This window comes from Portunus trituberculatus, chromosome 6 (genome assembly GCF_017591435.1).
Source record: "Portunus trituberculatus isolate SZX2019 chromosome 6, ASM1759143v1, whole genome shotgun sequence".
In the NCBI taxonomy this organism is placed as follows: domain Eukaryota; kingdom Metazoa; phylum Arthropoda; class Malacostraca; order Decapoda; family Portunidae; genus Portunus; species Portunus trituberculatus.
Genome location: NC_059260.1, coordinates 6035006 through 6058888, shown reverse-complemented (window position 1 = coordinate 6058888; position 23883 = coordinate 6035006). Strand labels below are relative to the sequence as shown.

The window sequence follows — 23883 nt, the reverse complement described above, 5'->3', positions numbered from 1 at the left end:
GAAGAAGAAGAAGAAGAAGAAGAAGAAGAAGAAGAAGAAGAAGAAGAAGAAGAAGAAGAAGAAGAAGAAGAAGAAGAAGAAGAAGAAGAAGAAGAAGAAGAAGAAGAAGAAGAAGGGTGGTGGGGATGAACAGTCCCCTATTAAGAGCAAGGGGCGTAGAAAGACTAAGAATAAAAACTCCCTTAGCTTTCCAGAGGTATAGTTTGCATTACCCTGGGAGGAAAAGGGGTGGGGAGGAGATTACGTAATAGTGACTCGGGGGGAGGGGTGGAGTGAGGGGAGTAAAGGAACTGCTTAAGCTTGCCCTGAGTGTTGCTTTATTACTTTCATTACAGAGGCAGAAGCAGGGGTCACGTGACAAGGTGCGAGGGAGGGGGGGAGGGAGGGAGGGAGGGAGGGAGGAAGGGAAAAGAAAAGGCAAGGCAAGGCAAAAGGAGAAGTCTATAAAAAGAAAACAGAAAAAAAAAGAAAATCAGTGTAGGAAAACAATTAAAACTGTTTATTTGTATTACACTTTAGTTTGTATTAGCATTCAGTGGGAGGAGGAGTTTGTACAGGAAAAAATAGTAAGGGAGGAAATAAAAACTAAAATACCCAAGTCTTTATCCGTGTTAAGCTTGTCTTGGTACTGTCGTGGGAAGAGTTAATGAAGAAGACAAGGAGGGAGTGTTAGTAGGAGAAAAGAACAAGTCATGGAGAGAGTATCAGTAAGGAAAACAAGTGAATAAGTCAAGGAGTATTAGTAAGGAAAAAGAATAAGTCATAGGGAGTTAATAAGGAAGACAAGGAGAGCATCAGCGAGAAGACAACAATTAACACGTCACCTTAAGAGTCAGGGAAGTGACAATACAGACGAAGGGCAAAGATAGAGAATGGGAGCAATGAGAGACCGATATTACACCATTACTCGTGTCATTAGTCCCTCCAACTCAACCCAACCCAATGGACGCTTTCAATAGGAGCAAGGAAGGTGTGTTTGGCGGAGGTTGGCGTGGCGGTAAGAAAAGATTAGTTAGAGCCAGCAATGACTAAGGATGGTAATAGGTGGAAGAGGAGGCAGGGGAGGGAGAGAAGAGGGATGAAAGAACGAGAAGAGGAAAGGAAGAGAGGCAGAGAAGACAGGGAAGGAATAGAGAAAAGGAAGAGAGAGAACGAAGGGATGGGACAGAAGAAGCAGGGAAGGAAGCGACAAGACAAGGAAGAGAATGGAAAGAGGAAGCAAGACAAGGAAATTAATTACAAAGGAAGCGAGCAGGCAGAAAAATAGAATAAAGGAGGCTGGGGAAGGAAAATAAAAACAGAAGAAAGAGAAGGAACAAAAGAACAAGGAGGTAGAAAGGAAATTGTAAAGTGTTACTGTACAAAGCAGAGAGAGAGAGAGAGAGAGAGAGAGAGAGAGAGAGAGAGAGAGAGAGAGAGAGAGAGAGAGAGAGAGAGAGAGAGAGAGAGAGAGAGAGAGAGAGAGAGAGAGAGAGAGAGAGAGAGAGAGAGAGAGAGAGAGAGAGAGAGAGGACATACAAGATAGTGAAGGAAGATACGGGGGCTTATTTCACTGTGGCTTGGAGATGCTGTGGACTATGTTGCTGTGTGTGTGGCGGGGCTGTGCTGAGGGCTTAATGCTGACCCGTGACCCGTGACCTGTGTGATGGCTGTTCTCACGTCTCTACATGTCAAGTGATCTCAAGACGCTAGTTATATTTTTTCTTTCTTCTGATTTTGTTTTATTTTATTATTTTTTGACGTGGTTTGTTTCCAGTTGTTTATATTCTCCGTCATTTTTCCTTTGCTTCATTTTTCTTTTCTATTCATCTATTTTTCAAGTGTGATGTGGTGGGTTTAGTTTGGCAGCATTTTGTTAACACAGCGAGGGTTCTTTACTGGCTCGAGTTGGTGTTTGTTTTTTTTTTTTCAAGTTTTTTCTTCATGGGCTGTGACTTGGTTTGACATTCTCCATAGCGGCCAGAAAAGAGGAGAAAATTTTAAGAGGAAGATTATTTATTTTTTTTTTTTTTTTTCGAGAAGGTTGAGAAAAAAAAAAAATTGGAAGATATTTGTTTTTTTTTTTAGGGAGTCTATAATTTGATCACGATTTGTTCATTTGATTGTAGGGGTGAATGTCTGACTGGCCGACTTTATTTATTGTACTGTAAAGCTAAATGTACAAATGATGTTCTTAGTTTTGATGAGGGTGAATAACGGAACATCCTCTCTCCTTAAGGCTGAAACTGACTGCCTTACTTTTTCATATCTATTCATTATATTGTAGAGCTAAATGTACAAACGACGATTTTACTTCTTGAAGGTAAATAACGGAACATTTCTCTCTAAAAAGCTAAAACTGACCGTCATTTTAAACATTTACTCTCTCTAAAGCTGAAACTAACCAACTTTTACCTATTCACTTTATTGTAAAGCTAAATGAACATAGGACGATTTTAGTTCTTGAGGGTAAATAACGTAACATCTCTGTAAAGCTAAAACTGACTGACTTTTTAAATATTTTCTCTGTATAAAGCTGAAACTGACCTAACTTTTATCTTTTCATTATATTGTAGAGCTAAATGAGAAAAGGACGTTCTTACTTTTTGAGGGTAAATAACGCAACATCTCTCTATAAAGCTGAAACTGACCGACTTTTATCTATTCATTCTATTGTAAAGTTAAACGTACAAATGTTCTTCTTTGTTCTTGAGGGTAAATAACGGAACATTTTCTTTTTTCTAGCAGTGTTCGTAGTTCTTGGTGTATAACGGACCAATTTCCTTTAGAGGCTGAGACTGGCTTTTCTTCTTTTTCCATTGAGACTGAACGAGTGACTTGGTTTGTACGGCGGAGTGGCTAACGCTTCTCCTGACCAGGCTGAGACGGACTACATACACTGCGTCACTCAATGGATGTCTTTGTCTTACTGAGAGGTTGTGTGGTTGACTTTTTCAAACGGATTTACTGACTTTACTTGGGCTACGAGATTAAGTGGCTGTTTTTTTTTTTTTTATGAGATTTGACTGATAGACTGACTTCCCGTACATTGCGAGGTTGTGTGACTATAAAACTTATGACTGACTGACTGACGGACTAACTTTCCGTACTTTACGAGGTTGTGACTGACTGACTGACTGACTGACGGACTAACTTTCCTTACTTTACGCGGTTGTGTGACTAACTTATAACTGACTGACTGAATGACTAACTTACTTTCCTTAACTTGATTCTGACTGACTAACTTTTTTTTCTGACCGACTGACATTACTAAGGTTACGACGAGGCTGTGTGACTATAACTTATGATTGACTGCCTTCCTTACCTTACGAGATCGAGTGACTATGACTGGCACCTTCAACTTTCCTTACATTGACACTAAAAACCAACACTTCCTATTGATAAAAGCAGACTGACACACTTTCACTGGAGTTTGGGTTTAATATTACTGAATAAGCCTGTATATTAGCTCAGGCTTAGATACCAACACTAACTGATGAGGATAAGACTGAATCAGCTTCTTTCACGTCTTTATCGCTTATAACTACGAAAAAACGACACAAATTTGAGACACTTTATTAACTTGTTCAATACTGAGACGCATTTTTTACCTTGATTATTGGATACGATTACACGATTTTATTTGCATTAGGAAGGATATATGGAGGTCAGAAGATTAATGGCCACAGTCTTCTCTATTTAAATCCCCATATGTTTCTGAAGCTGTATAAAATAGTCAATATAATAACCAGAATAAGGAAACGCGTCCTAGTACTGAAGGTAATGACTGATTGACTGACTGACTGACTGGCTTTCTTCTTCCTAGTGAGGCTGCGTGACTGACCGACTCATAACCGTGACTATTGTTCTCCAAGACTGGCCGATGCGTGACTCAAGCGTGACGTGACTTGCTACCAGGCTGTGTTGCTGGTGGCGCCTTACAACACAGTGGCGGGGAGCGGCAACACAGCACATGGTAAAGTGGTTAGGGGGAATGGGGGTTCACTTCACATAACAGGCTTTCCTGCTGTTTGTAATGCCGGGGTTACATTCGTGAATATAAGTGAATTAGTGAAAAATGCGTCAATAGAAAAGAACAAAGAAAATATGGCAGTGGTTCAGGTAAGGATGGCTTCGCTTCACTTCATATAACAAGCTTTCCCACTGTTTATAATGTGAATTAGTGTAAATTACTGACAAAAAACGCGTCAATAGATAATTATACGACTTGGCGAGGTTACATTTGTGAATATGAAAAAAATCACTGACTAAAACGTGCCAATAAAAATCCTATAAACAAATAAATTAAAAGAATATATGGCGGTGGTGTGGAACCTTCACTTTACTTCACCTCAAGGAGTTTCCCCACACTCGTGAATATTAAGTGAATTAGTGAGACAAAAGCGTCTGTTCTTTAATGAAAAATAAGAGAGACTAGCGAATATATGAATACGCCAGATGAGAGACGAAAGGGTTTATTTCACGGGGTTTGAAGTAAAAATTGTGGTGAATTCGTGAGGGCAACAAGTCAATGCGTACACGGAGTTAGTAGTAAAAATTGTGGTGAGTTCGTGAGGACAAGTCAATGCGTACACGGGGTTTGTATGCGTGAGGCCAACAAGTCGATAAGTACACGGGGTTTGTAGTAAAAATTGTGGTGAATTCGTGAGGCCAACAAGTCAATGCGTACACGGGGTTTGAAGTGAAAATTGTGGTGAATTCGTGAGGCCAACAAGTCAATGCGTCAAGATACAAAACACGTCAATGAAATAACAACTCTATAACCAAACTGATGTAAAACTATAACCACAACTAATGAGAGAAAAGAAAGGCGGATTTTACGGGAGAAATCTTCCACGTTTGAAATAAAAACAAGCATCGCGAGAAAGAAAAAGAAAGTTGTTGTTTTTCCTCCTTTTTTATAACTCGTCCGTTAACTTGAAAGAAAATAAAAAAAAAAAAATAAACTTCCATGTCAAAAAAGTCAATAAATAAAAGAATAAATGTTAAGAATATCATTAATTATCTTCCCAGGAGAAAATAGGTAAATAAACAAATGAATAAATAAATAAGTGAAAGAAAAGTAATAATGACAAGCTAACCAGTAACAAGGCAGAATTTACGAAGACTCACGTTATCAATCTGTCAACCTTTCCTTCATCTACAACTGACTGGTGACGTGTTCCCTGAGTCACAAGCCACCACCTCACTAACACCTACAACTGACTGGTGACGTGTTCCCTGAGTCACATCAAGCCACCACCTCACTAACACCTACAACAGACTGGTGACGTGTTCCCTGAGTCACAAGCCACCACCTCACGAACACCTACAACTGACTGGTGACGTGTTCCCTGAATCACACCAAGCCACTTAAACACATCTCTACTTTATTTTCTATTATTTTTTAGTATAATTTTCTTTCTCTCCTTTTTTCTTAGCTTTTTTTTATCTATTTATTACCTTTTTGTATTCTTTTCTTAGTTTTTTCTATTTTTTTCTTACTTTTTTGGTGTTTTCTTTCTCTATTTTTTAGCTGTTTTCTTTTTTCTTACTTATTTATTTTGGTTTTCATTTTTTTCTTTTTCTTTACATTCTCTACAGTATTTTTTTATTTTCTTATTGTAGTTTCATTTTCTTTCCCTTTTATTCGATTACTTCATTTCTTCCTCTAGTTTCTCTCTCTCTCTCTCTCTCTCTCTCTCTCTCTCTCTCTCTCTCTCTCTAACTTTTTCTCTTGGCCTATTCTTTTTCTCTCTTTCTTCGTAGTGAGCCTTATTTCAATTTCTTTTTCATATTTCAAGACGTTATAAATTTTCATAACTTCTGACCTTTCCTTCAAGTAACAAAAAATCAAATCAAACAATAATAATAATAAAAATGTATATATGTTTCACGTCTTCCCTGTGAATTAAATGGAGCGTGCAAAACAAAATGGATTAGTAACAATTCTTTTCATGATTTTTTATATTTCATTTTTTACGTTAATCTGTAATTTTCTTCATTTCCATTTTTTTCTTTATTTTTTACGTTAATGTGCATTTTTTTTTCATAAATTTCACTTTTCCTCTACTTTAACGTTAATGTGTGAATTTTCCTCCAAGATTTTCTCTTTTTACGATTTTCCTTTTTCCTATTTTTTAAAGTTAATGTGCGAATCTTCATAATTTTCACTTTTTTCCTTTATTTTTAAGTTAATGTGCGAATCTTCATAATTTTCACATTTTTCCTTTATTTTTAAGTTAATGTGCGAATCTTCATAATTTTCACTTTTTCCTATATTTTTAACATTAATGTGTGAATGTTCCTCCAAAATTTTCTTTCCCTTCATTTTTAACGTTAAAGTGTGAATTTTCCTAATATCTTCACTTTTCTTTCCTTTATTTTTAACGTTAACGTGTGACCTTTCCTCCCAGAGTCGTGAAAATCATCCGTAACGCTTTCTCTCAATCAAATCAACCTTACCAAATAATAAGAGGGAGGAGGAACGTTCTCTTACCCTTCAAATTCTAACACTGATCTCGCTAAACTGATGAATTCTCGCCACTTCACCAAAACATTATCCCCTTCAGCACCATGGCGCGTTCCCACATTCATTCTGCTTACTTGGTGATTTTATACACCTTCAAAAACTCATGTGTGGTATTAAAATCGTGAAGACTGGACCATTAATCTTTTCACCTCTATATAGCTTTCCTAGTGTCAATAAAATGGTATAATCGTACACAAATCTTAATGTAAAAATGTGTCGCAGTACTGAAGGGATTAATAACAGTAATTCCAAACACAGATGAGTCAATTAATGGGAAATATTGCACTTATTGATTAAACAGTGGTAGGATTTACAAGAAACCTTACTTTTTTTCCCTCCTTTACAGTGTTACAATGGTCTTTTGAATAAATTGATATGATATTGTTCTGTACGTGAGAAAAGTTACAAATGTGAACTCTTCCTTATATGATTCAAGAAGTTAATATATTTTTTTTTATCATTATTTTTCTAATTTACCCTTGTGTGAAGTCAATCAAGGTTGAAACTGGTACTTTCCTTTCCTTCTCCATAGAAATCATTCAATCCTTTCAGAATCGACACGTTTCCATATGCATTCTGCTTACTATATTTGACGATTTCACCCAACTTCAGAAACCTAGGTGGTGATTAAATTAGTAAAGACTGCTCATTAATATTCTGACCTCCACAGACCCTTCCTGATGTACATAAAATCATCTAATCATACTCAAAACTCAAGGTAAAAATGCGTTCCAGTACTGAAAGGGTTAAAGTTAAATATAGTGGCAGCTTTCTTTCTTCTTTGTAAATGTGACATAACGAACTAACTTTCTCCTCAGCAAATGTGAAGATAAATTAACTTCTCTCTTTTTACGAACGTGGCACAAGTTTAAATCAACAGTGCCCTTCAGTGCCATGACGCGTTCCCATATTCATTCTGGTTAATAGTTGGTGATTTTATACAGCTTCAGTAACTTGTATGGGGATTAAACTAGTGAAGACTATGGCCATTAATCTCCTCATCTCCATAGAACCTTCCTAATGTTAATAAAATCGTCTTATCACACCCAAAACTCAAGGCAAAAATGCGTCCCATTACTGAAGGAGTTAATCGCCACCCTGTCCTCCTAAGCTAAAGTGAGGAGAATACCAGACAAAACAAAATGTCACCTTTCTCTCACCTTTACGATCGTGACAGGTGAGACAAGACAATGACACCTTACTCTCCTCCTTCATGAATGACGCAGGCAAGTCACAGTAATTACCTAACCAATCTCTTAAAAACGTGAGAGAGAGAGAGAGAGAGAGAGAGAGAGAGAGAGAGAGAGAGAGAGAGAGAGAGAGAGAGAGAGAGAGAGAGAGAGAGAGAGAGAGAGAGAGAGAGAGAGATAAATGTCTTGTCCTGTTGGTACCACAGAAACCTTGCTAACTTGTCTCTAATTACAGAAACTAGAACCTTTTCAACTTCACTAACTTCTCTAATTACAGAAACCCGTGTCATTTCAAGTAGAGCCTTTTGAACGTTGCTAACTTGTCCCTAATTACAGAAACACTTAAAACCTGTCATTTCAACTAGATCCGTTTGAACCTAACTTGTCTAAAATTACAGAAACACTCTTAGAAACCCGTGCCACTTCAATTAGACCCTTTTGAACCTATTTAACTTGTCCCTAATTACAGAAACCCTTTAAAAACCCCGCCACTTCCACTAGACCCTTTAGAAAATATTAATGCTGCGTGGGTTTCAAATTACGAGTCTATTATACATTTACTACGATTACTATGATTTATTGTGGCCTGATCTAATCAATCTATTGTAAAGACGGCCTTTAGTGTGTTAGGCTGTCAGTCAATACATATAGTGAAGGAAAGACTGCGTAATTAAACTAGACGTGGCCTTGAGATCTGTTAGGCCGTTAACCCTTCAATACAGGGACTCATTTTTACCTTGAGATTTGTGTACGATTAGACTATTTTATTTATAGGAAGGGTCTATGGAAGTCAGAAGATGAATGGTCAGTCTTCACTATTTTAATCCTCCCACACAAGTTTCTGAAGCTGTATAGTCACCGAGTAGTAATCGCAATGAGTGTTGAAACGCGTCATACCACTGAAAGGGTTAATCAATGCATGTACGCATTCAATCTTGCTATACCGTCAATCAATACCTCATTAACGTTATTTTTCACGCCAACAAATTAACAGGCTTGAAGCAACACTTTTATTTGTTATATGAGAAATACTTGCAATTATAAAGCGAAAGAAAATATACGAGGATAAAATACCACCATATTAATCCTACATCCATCACTTCACGAGGCTTAAGAAACCAAACAATAGAATCCATACAGACAAAGAGGCAACACTTTTCACTTTTTTTCATATTAGTTAACAATTCCTACTTATATGTAAAGTATTTAAGGAACCGGCAGTATATTAACCCTACCTACATCACTTTACGAGGCTCTAGACACCAAACAATAGAATCCACACCCCCAAGAGCCAATACTTTTTTTCATATTAGTTAACAATTCCTACTTATATAATAAAGAAAGTACTTAAGGAAATGGCAGTGTATTATCCCTACCTAGATCAGTACGAGGCTCTACAGACCAAACAATAGTCCACACACAGCCAAATAAGAGGCAATACTTTTTTTTCTTTATATTAGTGAACAATTCCTATACTTATATATAAAGTACTCAAGGAAACCCTACCTACATCACTTTACGAGGCTCTAGAAACCAAATGGTGTATATTGTGGAAAAAAAAAAAAAAAAATTCCCACAGCCAAATAGGACCCAATACTTCTTTCTTTGTTATTTAAAAAAAAAAAAAAAAAAAAGCTTATACTTCTACACAAAAGTAAGTACTTAAGGAAACGCCATCATATGAATCCTACAAACATCACTTCACGAAGCTTAAGTAAACCATCAGTCCCTCACGGCCAAAACATCACTGAGGCAACACGTTCTTCTTTGTTATTTAGAGTCGGATCATGGCAAGACCAGCACACACACTCACGGTGAAGATGTTCGGTTCGCTAATCTCGATCCAGTCTATACATATGCAAAGGAACACACTAGGAAAACCATCACAGCCAAACACCACGTGGCTCCACAAGACATCACGGGAGTCACGGGTAAGCACCACACTTCCACAGGTATCACTATAGTCTGTCCACTCTAAAATGGCTCCTGGATTTACTTTTTATTTATCTATTTATATTATGTGGGGTTTTCACGGGAATTTCTGGGCTAAAGGGGATATATTTTGTGGTATCTCCTATCTCAAAGCCGACGCGCTAGGAAACCGTTGCCCCGAGTGAGGAAGCCCAACCTACACTCGGACCGTGGACAGGATTCGAACCCATGCGCTTGGAGACCCCTCGGACCCCAAAGCACGCATGGTTCCACTGTACCACGGCGGCCCCAAAAACATATTGTAGCTTATTGATAACGTCATTGATTTGATGTGAATAATACTCGTTTTCTGTTGATCAGCGCACTTATTACAAGGACAGCTCACGGATTTCCTCAAGATCTGACAATCACGCACTCCCTGGAGCACCACTCAAACCCAGACCCAGGAGCGACTTTAGAGTACACACACTTTAGCCACACACCTGCCCGTCACGCACGCCAGGTGATCCGTGACACTTTTAATTGTGCACGGTTGGTTGATTACGTTTTACCTGTCTAAGTAGTAGTAGTAGTAGTAGTAGTAGTAGTAGTAGTAGTAGTAGTAGTAGTAGTAGTAGTAACCTTCCTTCACTATCTAACTCTCCTTTTGACTACTTCCTTCACTATTTGACTCTTGTTACGCAGACACACAATTAGAGAGAGGATTTGCATTACTCCATCACTCCTTCATCAGTTAGTGTGTTACAAAAGCACGTGGTTCACATCCAACAGTTACTTTTCAGTGTTATCTTCGCCTTTCACTACCACCGGACGTGTTACTCTTATCACGACCCTGAGAGAGAGAGAGAGAGAGAGAGAGAGAGAGAGAGAGAGAGAGAGAGAGAGAGAGAGAGAGAGAGAGAGAGAGAGAGAGAGAGAGAGAGAGAGAGAGAGAGAGAGAGAGAAATCACCACTATGTATCTTCCTAGCTCAAAACCACACTCCATTTTCAAGCGTCACTCTCCCATCGTCTTTTTTCAACGCAAGAGTGGTGTTGAGTGGTGTTAGTGTGTCTCGAGGATTACTGATGTTACTGTATCTTACTTGCGTTACTTCATCTAATATTCTTACTGGTGTTACGAGCTTCCTATCTGTTACTTGAATTCCCACTGGTTTCACTTCAAGCTTTCTATCAATGCTACTTACAATTCCTAACTCGCGTCACTTCAGTATAAGCTTCCAACTTATAATTCCCACTGGTATTACTTTTGGCGGTTGGTGGGAAAATATTGAGGGTAACTAATGAGTCACTTAAGAGGAAAACACTATGAAGGGAATTGTTCTTGAGTCACTTAGAGGAAACACTATAAAGGGAACTGTTTTTGGGTCACTGAGAAAAACTTTAGACAACTAGTTTGAATAATTTGGAGGGAAAATTATCAAGGGAACTGTTTTTGAGTCACTTGGTGAGTAAAAACCTTGAAGATAACTACTTTGAGTCACTGCCATGGAAAATATAAAACCGTTTGAGTCGCTTACAGGGAAAATTATGGCCGGAGTCAGTACAAGGAAAATCTTTGAACAGTCACATCTATGAAGACAATTGACTGAGTCCCCGCGAAGGAAAATTTTGAAGACAACTGTTTGAGTCACTTAGAGGGAGCACTTAAGATACATGGTTTTGAGTCACCACGAGGAAACTTCGAAGACACCTGTTTGAGTCACTGCGAGTCACACCTATGAAGACAAGGGACTAAGCCACAACCGAATCACCACGAGTCACACCAATAAAACCATCTAGACAAGTCACTACTCATACAGACAGTTAGACCAGTCACTGCGAGTCATACCAACAAACACTTGAATCACAGCGAGTCACACCTTCAAGACACCAGGTTAATATGTCACAAGGTTACAAGGTTACAGTATTCCCGTTAGCAGGTCCCTTGTATCTGTTCTGTGGCATTGTTAGTGGGTGTGCAGGGGTAAACTTTAACGCGTCATAGAGGGCTAAGGGATGGGTGGCGCTGGCATTCCTTAAGTGCCAATGTGTGTTCAGAAACGCTTTACTCTCTCACCGCTATTTTCAAGGCTACAGAGATGATTAGTGGAGTTTTCAAAGATGTTTCTCCAGTTAATAATACAGAAATCTTGTCACTCTGCCACTAGAAACGTAAAAATGCCTTAAAAAAACTCGTGTAAATTTAAATATAGCCTTTTGAAATGGTGGTGAAGCTCATATTTACGAATACCAGCCAATGTGTGATCTCTTAACCACGTGGCAATATGAAGTGTTGGTGAGCTTGTGGTGGGTACAACACACTAAGAAAATTCATTGTTATTATTCTTGTTATTTGTGTTTGTTTTCTACTTTTCGTCTTTAGTGTGATCTAATATCATTTTTACTTATTCATATGCATTTAGCTACTTTATCCCTCTCAAACATTAATAACCTGACCTACTCAAAATTTCCCTGGATGTTACCTTAAAAAAAATAACCATAATAAAGAAAAAGAATCCCGCATTTATTTGTTGTTACTTTGAGGGTGTGGTGGAGATACATAGCCAGGCCACGCCCTCCACCCATCGCCCCACCCGGGAACATTGCCTCAGTATCTCTACGTATTCGTAAAGCGCAGACTACATCTTTCTATTCATTTTTTTTATCTTTATTGACCAAACATACTGAATTGTGAATAATTAACACCACACCTGGCTAGACCTCACCTGTGTAGTTAATTTAGTAGGGAAACCGGAAGCAACCCCCCAAAAAAATTAAATACAATAAAAAATGAAATAATAATAATAATAATAATAATAATAATAATAATAATAATAACCATACCATTTTGAAACGCACTATTTCTACCTGAACGAAAATCAAATTACTCGCAGGACAGGTAACTTCATCACCAACCACCACCACCGAACACGAGCCAGACACCTTACTCGACCTTCGCCAACAAACGTGACATGAGCGTGACAAGCGTGGCACGTAGCGATCACTCCTCTATCTAGTGTGACTTCCGGAGCGCCGCACACCTGTTTATCGCGTGGGCAGGTGCGAGGGGTGGCCGGCCAGGTGTGTGTGTGTGTGTGTGTGTGTGTGTGTGTGTGTGTGTGTGTGTGTGTGTGTGTGTGTGTGTGTGTGTGTGTGTTGTGTGTGTGTGTGTGTCATTGGGTTCGTGGTGGTTTGTCGGCGGGAGAAGCAGTACGTTTACTTTTTTTCTTTCTTAGAGAGAGAGAGAGAGAGAGAGAGAGAGAGAGAGAGAGAGAGAGAGAGAGAGAGAGAGAGAGAGAGAGAGAGAGAGAGAGAGAGAGAGAGAGAGAGAGAGAGAGATTCACACTATTACCAAAAAAGGAAACAAAAGCAAAACACAAATAAACTACCACCAATATCACTAACAAAAATAAATAAATAAAATAAATAAATAAATAAAAAAAATAGAAAAGAAAAGTATCACACTATCACAAGACGTATCACTGTTATCGCCACCTAAGTATCTTCTGTATCACGAGTATCACTATTATCACCATCACTAGCCTGCCATTACTTCCCGATCAATTCACGTTATGATAAGACAGGTAAGAGGCAGCACGCGCCACCTCAACCCTTACCGCTGAGACAGATAGGACAGGTGAGACACTACACACAGGTAAGGCCAACACAGGTGCCACAGAAACACATAAATTGAACACAAGACCTAATATAACAAGGAAGGAGAGGAGAGGAGAGGAGAGGAGAGAGCGAGAGAGATTTATAGGGCCACTAAAAACTTAAATCAAGAAAGGTGAAGGTTGAAGTATTGATATTAAAACAGACTACAGGTACAGGCATGATCAAAATATATAAATAAATACATAAATAATAAGTTGAGGTAAAAAAGTAAGCATATAAAGGCCAAGTGTCATAAGTATCTAGTGTTAATCATGAGGCTTGGTGGTTGCGTGCAGTGAGAGGGCTGTGCTGGTGTCCTGATATACTTGGTGCTTGAGTCGAGGTTGTAATAATGTCTGAGGATACGAATATAATGAACTTTTTTTTTCTTCTCACTTTCTTTTTATCGATTTTTTTTTTCTTCCAGACTAAATAGATGTTGTCACTCATCCAACGTGTTCTGGTCTTGTTCTGAACGTGCTGCACTCCGGTACTGCCTTCCAACACCACCTAATTCTCAACAAACATTCCACAAACACGTACAATAATAACTTTAGAGAAACCATTCGTATCAACACTACAAGATACACGAGAGAACAATACCCGGTGGCAGTGTTTGCGGTGCTCCTCGTTCACAGGTGTCTAAACAGGTGGTACGTCCCGATACAGTGCTAGATATCTCACCATCTACAACTTAATACCTGACACGATACAAGTACTAGATCTCAGCTTCAGTACCATGACACGTTTCTATATTCATTCTGCTTACTATTTGGTTATCTTATACAGCTTCAGAAACTTACGTGAGGGATTAAAATAGTCAAGACTGGCCATTAATCTTCTGACCTCCATAGACACTTCCTAATGTAAAAATTGTCTAATCACACCCAAAACTCAAGGTAAAAATATGTCCCTATACTGAAAGGGTTAATAAGACCATACTCTTCTTTGGCAGTGTTCATAGTAATTGACTGTGGTTGTATACTTGTTTCCTTTAGCTGTTTGTCCCTTGCATCTCCCTGTAACTCATTATTTGCTATTCTAACGCTATTCCTTTTCTCTGTCATTTCCTCGATTTTCTATATTATACGCCTGGTTGTTTTCAGTTAGTCTAGTTTCTGTCCATTATCTACCTTTGCTGTTCTAACGCTTTTCTATCCGTCTATCTTTCTCTCTCTCCTTCCATTATACGCCACTATTATCTTGTTTGTTTTCAGTTAGTCTAGTTTCTGTCCATTACCTTCCTGTGCCTTCCATCCTTTGCTGTTCTAACGCTATTCTATCCCTCTATTTCTATGTTCCTTGGATATCCTAAAAAACCGCCACTACTTCTGGTTGTTTCCCTTGAGTCTAGTTTGTCTCTTGTTACCGTCCTGTGTGCCTTCCATCCTTTGCTGTTCTAACGCTATTCTATGACTCCTTCCATTGCTCTCAACACTATTATACCTGAAGATTAATGAGTTCCTGACACTAGCTACCATTCACAACCTAGACAATACCAAGACAAAACACACTGTGATCTTAACTAACCTAACCTGTCCTAACTAGACCAACCCATCCCAACCCAACTCAACCTTATCCAATTTCAACTTAGCCCAACCAACTTTACCTAATTTCAACCAAATTCAACCTTATCCAATATCAACTTAGCCCAACCCAACCCAACCTTATCCAACTTCAACCTAGCCCAACCAAACCTTACCTATTTTAATCCAACCCAACCCAATCCAATTTCAACCTAGCCCAACCAAACCCTACTTAATTTCAACCCAATTCAACCTTATCCAATTTCAACCTAGCCTAACCCAACCTTACCTATTTAAACCCAACCCAACTCTACCTTACTTTCCCTCACCTAACCTAACAATACAGGTCTTTACGTTCACTAGCGCGGCATGAGCAACTGAGTGCCGTGGTGGTGAGTTTCACGGGCGTCATCTCAGTGCGAAGGTAAGTGGCACTGAGCCGTGGAGTGCCAGGGTACTGTTAATAGTTAGATATGGTAACGATATTTTTTGTGTGAATATTCATGTTATTGTTGTTATTTGTAGTTTGTTTTCTTCAGGATGAGATGAATATTGTTTATGTTCATATTGTTGTTACTATTACTTTTATTAGAGGGAAGAAAAAAGAAATGACTAGTATATTTTAGTGTGAACTGGGAAAGGCGAACGGTTTTTTTTTTTTTCTATCTCACCCCCCTCTCTCTCTCTCTCTCTGACTTGCATGTATTCCTCCCCCCCATTAATAGGAAAAGGTGGTGCATGAAGTGTGGCGCTGGCTGCCCTATCACCGCCACTTTCTCGCCGGGCTGTGTGTTGCCTTGGCCAGCGTGACTCGGTGTTCTCCCTACCACTACCATCTCGCTCCTTCCTTGCTTGCTTGCTTTCAAACGTGTCTTGGGTCAGGTTAATTGAAGGAATGTTTATCTCCTATTCATATTTATTTTTTCGACTTTCTTACTTTCAAACACGTCTTGGCTCTAGTTTACTGAAGGAAGGTTCGTTATCTACCACGTATTAATTGAAAGAAGGAGTTTGTTCTAGTTTATTGAAGGAAGGTTCATCTATCACGTATTAATTGAAGGAAGGAGTGTTTGTTCTAGTTTATTGAAGGAAAGTTTGTTTGTTCTAGTTTACTGAAGGAAGGTTCGTCATCTACCACTTATTAATTGAAGAAAGGAATCTGTTTGTTATCTCCCTAATTCCATTCCTTCCTTCCTTTTCATACACATCTTGGCTTAGTTAATTGAAGGAAGGTTTGTCATCAACCACATGCTCATTCATTTCCTTCCTTCCCTTACTTTTAAACGGATCTTGGGTCGTACTAAATGAAGAAAGTTTGTTTATTTCCTTCTATTTTTTTCTTCTTTCTTTTCAAACACATCCCGGTTCAAATCTACTGAAGGAAGGTTTGTTATCTACCTCTCACTTATTTCCTTCCTTACTTTTAAACAAGCCTTGCCTCAGATTAATTGAAGTTGGGAAGGTTTTTGTTATCTCCTACGAATTGACTTCCTTCTCCCTTTTCAATCAAGATAAGGAAAAATTGTCATCTCCCACGTATTCATTCCCTTCCTTTCAAACGGGTCTTGGCTCAGGTTAATTGAAGGAAGGTTTATTTATTTACATTTATGTCTTGTCTTCTTCCATTTCCCTGCCTTCCTCTCACTAAACATTTATCATCCATTAGTCTGTCTTTCACTCTAAGCACTTGCCACTCTGATTACTTTAGTGGGATAGTTCATGTATCAATGTATCACTTGTATAATTTGTCTATCAGTTCTACGTATAAAAGGAACATTAATCTTTCACTCTAAGCACTTATCACTCATTACTTTAGTGGGGACAGTATGTGTATCAATGTATCACCTGTGTCATTCGTCTCTCAGTTCTACGTATCAAAGGAACATTAATCTTTCACTCATTACTTTTAGTGGGGACAGTATGTGTATCAATGTATCACTTGTATCATTCATTTTCTCAGTTACACGTACAGAGGAACGTAACTAATACATGCGGTGGTCTTTAATCCTTCTAACCCTTAAACTATCACCTCCTTCGGCAATACAAGACACCTTCCCCTCATGTCCTACACTCCCCTATCAATCATCTATTCCAAGCCACATTAACAAAATAGGATCACAAACTATTCTTTCTATAACATCCCTCTATTCACTATCCGTCTATTCCAAGCCACACTAACAAAACTCTCAAACTATTCTTTCTCAACACCGCCTTCTATTCACCATCCGTCTATTCCAGGCCACAATAACAAACCTCACCACAAACCATTATTCCTCAGCACTTCCTTCTATCCACCACACACTAATAAAACTCACCACTATTCTTCCTCTAATTCTCCATCTATCCAAATATAAACAATGGCGCTTTGAATGTTACCAAGTTAATTTTCTATCTTGATTCTTAATATAAAAGCACATCCCTGGGCACTCATTCATAGGTATATTGTAATGAACACCTAACGTATTAGTCTCAGGTGAGCAAGTACTAATCATTGCCAGGTATACAGGTAGCATTTTCCTATCTGGGAATAGAAAGTCTCAAGTAAAAGCAAGTGTCAGAATAGATAACATGGACTGTCACACCTGAAAACTCATTAATTTCAGTAAAGAGCAATTACTAATCACTGCCAGGTATAAAGGTAACATTAAGAAGGGTCTATGAAGGTCACTATTTCACTCCCCACACGAGTTTCTGAAGCTGTATAAAATCACCAAACAGTAACAGAAGGAATAAGGAAAAGCGTCCAGGTAATACTGTTGAGTTAGGTATTAATCACTCAGGTATCACGGTAGCATACACCTGGGAAGCTTAAATACGTGGACAGGTAGGTAGGTACAGATCACGTGACTTGCCTCCTGTATAGTACCCCTTTCTCTGGTAAACTCTGGAACTCCCTGCCTGCTTCTGTATTTCCTGCTTCCTATGCCTTGAAGACAATTAACCAGAAATTCTTAATGATCTTTCTATCAGAGGTGAGGGAAGTGCCAATCCTATACCTCGAGCTATTACCACTCTCAAACTACTTGTGGTGCCAAAGGGCGTGTGCTGCGAAGGGTTTAAGGGACACGGTGCCATTCAGTTTAGGGCCATGAAGGGACCAAGATTTTTTTATATAGTTGATTTTTTTGTTCGTGAAAATAAAAATGAGTGTTAGGTTGGTATTCCTTTCCCCCGAATTTTTTTTTTTTATTTTATTTATTTATTTATTTATTTTTTTTTTGAGAGAGAGAGAGAGAGAGAGAGAGAGAGAGAGAGAGAGAGAGAGAGAGAGAGAGAGAGAGAGAGAGAGAGAGAGAGAGAGAGAGAGAGAGTGGTGACCTATTTTGAAATCATGTGATCCTGATTGAAAAAAAAAAAAAAAAACTTTCACCACTGAGGCTTAAATCAAATTAGTTTTTTCAACAGCACAGGTGTGAGGTGAGATTAACTACGATAACCAAAACTACACAATCAAGATACGTCATTTTTCTCACTTTTCAATTACGATATCAACTTTTTTGCCCTCATTTTTTTTCGTCTACATTTTTCCTTTGCGTTAATTAAATTTCGAGTGTTACCAGTATTAGAGGTTAAGAATCCATTACTCCTTGCCACTGTGCTTACCTCCGTGTCTCAAGTCTCACTCACAAGCTAACCTTCCTCTTTCTAATATACCATGAGTCATTTCAGCTACGAGTTTGAGAGACAATGTTGTGTACGGTACGACTCATTCATTAAGATCTGTACGGTACGACTCATTCACTGACATATCTACGGTACTATCCATATATTAACATCGCTACGGCACCAGGCGAGTCATGAGCGACGAGTACGATAATTTGAGTGAGACATGTTGTGTACGGTACGGCTCATTCATTACGATCGGTACGGTACGATTCATTCACTGACATATCTACGGTACCACATATCCATTAACGTCTTTCTTATAAATCGGTCAGTTCACTTCATATTACGCCTTTTTTTTTTGTATTTTTTATTTTTTGTTGTAATAGATAATGATAGCGGTTTCTCAAAGGGAATATTGTTAAAAGGTGATATTGATAACTCCAGTGACGTTTATGTTAAGTTAGATAAGATTAGTGTGTGTGTGTGTGTGTGTGTGTGTGTGTGTGTGTGTGTGTGTGTGTGTGTGTGTGTGTGTGTGTGTGTGTGTGTGTGTGTGTGTGTGTGTGTATATAAGTAAGGAAATCTGGCCAAGGACAACATAAAAAAATATTAAATAAAAACAAGCCCACTTAGATGCCAGTCCACGAGAGAGAGAGAGAGAGAGAGAGAGAGAGAGAGAGAGAGAGAGAGAGAGAGAGAGAGAGAGAGAGAGAGAGAGAATGGGATACGTTGAGTTGAGTTAGGTTAGGTTAGGTTAAGGCGACACTTTAGAAACAGTTGTACATTTGGGTAAGTTTTGTGTTTGTCGTTGGTTTCCAGACGGTAGTGTGACAAGCTGGCCACACACTGCAGAATGTTACAGCCGAGGGGAGAGTTTTCCTTACACTACCTACCACCGCAAGAATAGAGCAATAAAACGTCTAATTAAATAAGCTAACTCAATAAATGAAAAACGTGAAAGTAGGATAGATAAATGAAATAAAAAAAAAAAAAAAAAAAAAAAAAAAAAAAAAAAAAAAAATAAATAAGATAGAAAACCAATAAAAAACTTAAAACCAACCACAAAAATTAAACAAAAATAATAAAATAAATAAAACTACCAAACAAAGACAACCAATGAAAACTTGAACCACAAAAACAAACCAAAACACAACAAAACCCACATAGTCAAGCCACACTTCTAAGCCACAAGTCTCAAGCCGTGTGTACGAAGGTGTATGGGCGTGAATGGGCACAAATGGGCGTGAGTACGTATAAATGGGCGTGGGGTGTATATAATAGTATGGGTACTGTTCGAGAAGTTAGCCATATTGAAGGTCACACAGGGGTCAAACAGGGTCAAGTAAGGTCATACAAGGGTTCCGCCACACAATACTGAAGAGATAGTGTGATTTTTAAGGAAGTGGCAATAGTTAGCCATATTGAAGGTCACACACGGGTCACACAGGGCCATGTAAGGTCACACAAGAGTTCCGCCACACTATAATGAAGGGTACTGTGATTTAAAGGAGTAAGGAACATGTTTTGGTGGGTTAAGGAAGGGAAAGTGCCAGGCCCAAATCCCTAAAAAAATAAATATAAGGGAGATGTTTTGTTGGGTTAGAGAAATGGTGACATAGGCCTATAAAGTTTTAAAAAGGTAGACCTAATCCCTAAAAATTAAAATAAAGGACAATGGTGACAGGCCTATAAATAAAGGGTTAAATCAAAGGTAGATTTAATCCATAAAAATTATAAAGGACATGTTTTTGATTTTTAGAGAAAGGCAAGGTGTCATAGGCTAAGTCGAGTGTAAACCCTAACCCATAAAAAATTAAGGTAAGGGAGGTGTTTTGATGGATAAAGGGCTCAGTTTAGGGAAAAAATAATCACAGGCCTAAATAAATTAAAAGTAGGCATAATCTACACAAAACTAACGAGAGATCAACTTCAACCATTCCCAAAAATTTAAGAACAGGTCCAGTTTAATTAAGCCCTGAATTTTAAGGTCCTTGTCAACAGAAAATGGTCCGGTACAGTTTTGAAAAGGGTTGAGTATATGAAACCCTAACAGGAGGAGGTCAAAAGAAACACAGGTACAGGGAGGTGAGTTTCCGCCCACGCCATGTTCTTCTCCCCTGATGGTGAAATATTTGGGTTATCTTTCTTAAATGTTCCCAGGTGTCTATCTTTTTCCATGTTCTTCCCTATTGGTAATGATATTATTGTGGTTTGTCTATCTTTTTGTGATTGTCTATCTTTTTTGTAGTTTCTTTTTTTTGTGGTTGTCTATCTTTTTTTTTGGTTTGTCTATCTTATTTTTGTGGTTTGTCTCTTTTTTGTGGTTGTCTATCTTTTTCGTGGTTTGTCTATCTTTTTGTGGTTGTCTATCTTATTTTTGTGGTTTGTCTATCTTTTTGTCGTTGTCTATCTTTTTGTGGTTTGTCTATCTTTTTGTGGTTGTCTATCTTTTTGTGGTTGTCTATCTTTTTGTGGTTTGTCTATCTTATTTTTGTGGTCGTCTATCTTTTTTGTGGTTTGTCTATCTTTTCTGTGGTTTCTCTCTTTTTTTTGTGGTTGTCTATCTTTTTTGTGGTTTGTCTATCTTTTTGTGGTTGTCTATCTTTTCGTGGTTGTCTATCTTTTTTGTGGTTTGTCTATATTTTTGTAGTTGTCTATCTTTTTGTGGTTTGTCTATCTTCTTTTTGTGGTTTGTCTATCTTATTTTTGTGGTTTGCCTATCTTTTTGTGCTTTGTCTATCTTTTCTGTGGTTGTCTATCTTATTTTGTGGTTGTCTATCTTATTTTGTGGTTGTCTATCTTTTTTGTGGTTTGTCTATCTTTTTGTGGTTGTCTATCTTTTTTCGTGGTTATCTATCTTATTTTGTGGTTGTCTATCTTATCTTGTGGTTGTCTCTTATTTTTGTGGTTGTCTATTTTTTTGTGGTTGTCTGTCTTTTTTGTGGTTTGTCTATCTTTTTGTGGTTGTCTATCTTATTTTGTGGTTGTCTATCTTTTTTGTGGTTGTCTATCTTTTTGTGGTTGTCTATCTTTTTGTGGTTGTCTATCTTTTTGTGGTTTGTCTATCTTTTGTGGTTGTCTATCTTTTTGTGGTTGTCTATCTTATTTGTGGTTGTCTATCTTATTTTGTGGTTGTCTCTTATTTTTGTGGTTTGTTTATCTTTTTGTGGTTGTCTATCTTTTTTTGTGGTTGTCTATCTTATTTTTGTGGTTTGCCTTTGTGGTTGTCTATCTTTTTTGTGGTTAAATATTTGCAGTGATCTATCTCTTCCAAACAGGAGAAGGTGAAAAGAAACACAGGTGAAGGGAGGCGCGTTGATTCCAGACTATATAGTTCCGCTGTATGCTTCTTGAGGGGAACACACACACACACCCTTCATCTGTGTTTCTTTTCACCTCCACCTCCTCCTCCTCCTGTTTGGGTTTCATTTAGATCACCCTTTACAAACTGTACCGGATCATTTTCTGCTACAAGGACCTTATAACTTAGGACTTACTTTGGACCTATTCTTAAATTTTAGGGAATAGTTGAACATTACCTCTCTTTAGTTTTGTGTAGATTATGCCTACTTTTAATCATTTAGGCCTGTGATCTTAATTCTCCTAAAGTGAGCCCTTAATCTGGACCTTTTCTTTAATTTTAGAGAATAGGTTGGATTTCACAGGTGCAGGAGGTGAGTTGATTCCCGAGTAGTAGTGTGCTTCTTCAGGGGAATACTCTCACCTTTTTGCACCTGTTTCTTTGCCCCTCCTCCAACTTGTCTGAATGCCTACATAAAAACCCTAATAATTAAAGGTAACCCCCAAATCAAGACCTTTATGAGCCAGGTAACAAGGGATTAGGAACAGTGCAATACCCTTACAAATATAGGAGACAGACAGCCAATAAGTGTCAGGGAAGGTTAGGGAAAGTTAGGGATAGCTTAGTATAACCCTTACAATTTAAGGGAAGACAGATAACAGGTAAGAGAATTCAGGGCTGGTCCAATACCCTTCAAAATGGGTCAGGGAAGGTCAGGTATAGATCAGGGATAGTTAGGGACAAGATAAGAGAAGCTCGGTAACAGGGACAGAGTTCAGGGATGGCCAGAGGCGGTGCAGTACCCTTAAAACCAACACAGAAGATAATTAAAGGGAAACAGATCAGGGACAGGCTTGCCAATAACTCAGAATCAAACCCCAAAGAGTAAGGGTTAAAGATCAGGGTTAAGATGGTGCGTGAATAACAAAGAGGTAAGGGATCAGGGTTAAAATAGTCCTTGTTCCTAAATAAATAAGGGACAAGCTGTTTTCTTAGGGCATTTTTTTCTTGTTATATATTTACGTGTTTCTAGATACAGCCACAAATCAGGGTTATAGTAGGATAAGAGATCAGGGTTAAGATGGTCCAGGTACCTAAAAATAATAAGGGACAAGCAGTTTTTTAGGGGTTTTTATTCTTTTTCTTATATTTTTACGTGTTTCTAGATAAAGCCACAATTCAGGGCTGTGGAAGGGTAAGGATCAGGATTAAAATGGTCCAGGTACCTAAAAATAAGGGACTCTGTTTTTTTAAGGGTTTTTCTTTTTTTCGTGTCAATGCCTTCTAGAGCCACAATTCAGGGAGTGGTAGGGACCAGTGGGGGAAGGGGGCGTGGTCCAGGGGTTAGGGGTATAGTAGATGGTGAGGGAGGGGGTGTCGCTCCCTAGCCGTGGTGTTCGTGGCCCACTAACACGGAAGGAAAGAAGTACCAAAGGACCCAAAGGAAAGTTCTCACTGGCTACTGTCTGCTGGGGACGCACGCACGCACATACACGCACGCACGCATACACACATACGAACACACACACACCACACGCACATACATACACAAATACACACACACATGAATTTGGTGTTCATGGATAGTGTGTGTGTGTGTGTGTGTGTGTGTGTGTGTGTGTGTGTGTGTGTGTGTGTGTGTGTGTGTGTGTGTGTGTGTGTGTGTGTGTGTGTGTGTGTGTGTGTGTGTGTGTGTGTGTGTGTTCAATATCCACACATTCTCTCTCTCTCTCTCTCTCTCTCTCTCTCTCTCTCTCTCTCTCTTCTCTATAACAGTGGTGGTCGTCTAGCCAGAATAGGGGAAGGAGGGGGAGGAACGGGGAAGAATTGGAGAGGTAAAAGGAAGAGGAAGAGGATTGAGACAGGAAGGAAGGAGGGAGGGAGGGAGGGAGAGAGGGCCAACGTTCCAGCCAGACAGAATCACCACTATGAGCACAAAATAGACAGAATAATATATATATAAACAGATCTTTCTTTGATATAATGTAGTAGTAGAAGTAGAAATAGTAGTAGTAGCATATAATGGGAGAAAATATTGTTCTACCTCTCTCAACTAACGTATAGAGCGTGAGTGGGCCATAAGATTATCTACGTAATAAACAGGAGTGGGTGGAGGGCGGGAAGGAGGGAGTGAGGGGCGGAGGGAAGCCAGGTAAGGGTGAGACGCCGTGTTGTTTAGT

At 38.7% G+C, this 23883-nt stretch overlaps 1 protein-coding gene and 1 long non-coding RNA gene across 6 annotated transcripts in view; both read right to left on the bottom strand.

The window, feature by feature from the left end:
• The window catches only part of LOC123518622 (broad-complex core protein isoforms 1/2/3/4/5-like), a 101271-nt gene that overhangs the window by 53430 nt on the left and 23958 nt on the right, over positions 1–23883 (bottom strand). The window lies entirely within an intron of this gene.
• Positions 13692–18963, bottom strand: LOC123518665. Its single transcript, XR_006678860.1, has 2 exons — positions 14511–18963; positions 13692–14399 (listed from the first exon to the last, which is right to left on the bottom strand). It is a non-coding gene; the product is annotated as an uncharacterized LOC123518665 (long non-coding RNA).